This window comes from Gossypium raimondii, chromosome 10 (genome assembly GCF_025698545.1).
Source record: "Gossypium raimondii isolate GPD5lz chromosome 10, ASM2569854v1, whole genome shotgun sequence".
Classification (NCBI taxonomy): domain Eukaryota; kingdom Viridiplantae; phylum Streptophyta; class Magnoliopsida; order Malvales; family Malvaceae; genus Gossypium; species Gossypium raimondii.
The window spans coordinates 17402851-17405013 of record NC_068574.1 but is presented as its reverse complement, the minus strand read 5'-3'; the positions used below and the strand labels follow the sequence as shown (position 1 = coordinate 17405013).

The 2163-nt window shown below is 31.3% G+C and overlaps 1 non-coding gene across 1 annotated transcript; it reads left to right on the top strand.

Moving 5' to 3' along the window:
• The first annotated feature begins 902 nt into the window (after positions 1–902).
• LOC128034321 (small nucleolar RNA R71) lies at positions 903–1012 on the top strand. Its single transcript, XR_008190450.1, has one exon. It is a non-coding gene; the product is annotated as a small nucleolar RNA R71 (small nucleolar RNA).
• The last annotated feature ends 1151 nt before the right edge of the window (positions 1013–2163 follow it).

Here is a 2163-nt window from a genome sequence, read left to right as displayed (position 1 = left end):
AATTCATGGTATCGACTTTTTTGACATGTTTTATGGCTATTTTTCAAAAATTTATTAAAACGTTAGAAATCTTTAACGAAACTTTAAATTAAGTTTAGAAACCTTCTAATCATGTCAAAACTAATTAAAAAAATACTTTGAAAACACGTTTTTAATCAAAATCCTGAAATCCACCATTAACGAGCCAATTTTTTACTTTTATTCAAAACATGTGATTTAATGGCTAATAATACAATTTTAAAGACTAATTAATATTTAAAACTAAGTGGAAGTTGAACCGTTACCTTAGATGACGAAAAACTGAGCTTTTGATGGAAAATCTGAAAAACTCGAAAGTTTGACAATGGTGTTTATAGGTGTTTTTCTTAACTTCTATGGAGGTTTATGACTAGGAGGATGATAGAAATCAAAAGAATAAAGTTTAGGAATAAAAATCAATTGGGAGAGGCTTCTTCAAACAATGGACGACAACACACAATATTAGGGAAGTGGGGATGATTTTATGTTGATATTTAAAATTTGGCTTAATTGCCTTTGAAAAACTCACAATTTTGAATCTTTTATAAATAAATCCTTTTTTCTAAAATTAAAAGTTTCTAAAAAAATTTTTCAAAAATTTATTTAACTTTTTAAAAACCATAATAAAAAATATTATCGATATACCATATCGCAACATTTCGAACATTTTAAGGCTAAAATTCTTAAAATACCCTTAAAACTCTTAAGCCCTATTTTGGGGTGTTACAAGCCACATGTATGAAATCATGGCCATGTCTTCTATGATTTTATAGTCCCGTTCATACATATGGAACATTAGAGATTTGTCTGATGCTCCGTCTATGTTAGATCTAATATGCCCGTCAACACTGTTATAAAATATTTGTATCTAGAGTCATGCTTACAATCTGTGATGTAGGCACTTCCTTGGCATTTTCTTGAAACGCTCTCACGCTTCATACAAGGACTCACCTTCGTATTGATTGAAGTTGACGATTTCTTGCCTCAATAGAATGGTTCGACTAATTAGGAAAACTTTGTAGAGAAAATTTTCCATTATATCGTTCCACGTAGTAATGAAACCCGACTCTAACGAGTCTAACCAATTGGCCACTTTATCACATAATGAAAATGGGAATAACCGAAGACGCACGACATCATCGGATACCCCGTTCTACTTAAAGGTGTCATATAGTTGAAGAAACTGCTTTAAGTGTTGATTTGAGTATTGAAACGTGTTCCCTTTGAACTCTAGTGTGTTTTGGATCATCTAGATTGTGATCATCTTTATCTTGAAATTATTAGCATTAGTCGCTGATTGTTCTATGCTTCCTTGTCCATATCTAATGTTAGTAGGGTGTACTCGCGCAACGTCCGTTGACCCGTTGGGACTTCTTCCCAATTATTACCTTGTTGTTCTTATAGAGCTTCAAATAACAAATTCCCCGTGGTAAATTAATTACCGTGGATGGATCAATATTCATGGCTGGATGGTTACTTTTGAGTAGTTGCTCCAGACTTGGGTAAGGTTCAACTAGAGTACTAGAGCGTCAGGTCATACACGACCTAAAAAATTAAAAATAAAAATTAAAAATTGTATCTCGCTTATCTCCTAACCTCACTTTCTCAATTAGGATAAATTAATATTTACTCGATTTGACTTGTAACAGTCCATTTTTCAATGATATTGGAAACAGTGGTTTCGAGACCACAAATCTGATGAGTAAGCCCGTATTGTTATTTAATATTTATGAGTCGATTACAATATTATATTGAATTCTGGTTTAATAATTTTTATAAATTGAACAATAAATAAGTATAAATGGTTCAGTCCGAAAATTCAAGTGGTTTTTGAAAATGAGGTATTGAGACCTCGTTTTCATAATTTAATACCGTAAATATTTTTATTAAATATTTACAGAGTCGTGTTATAGGTGAATTGGAGTTTGGTTCGATAATTTTGACGATTGATTGCTTAATTAAGGTAAAAAGATTAAATTGTAAAACAGGTAAAAGTTAATCGCTATAGATTTAAAATACTAAAGGAACCAAAATGGTGATTAAACCGTGGTCGAAAAGTCGATGCGGTGGTGGATATGATTAATCCTCTAGCTTTTGGTTTATTTCCTTTTTAAGTCCTAATTAGTTTAGGTTAAATTGAAATAA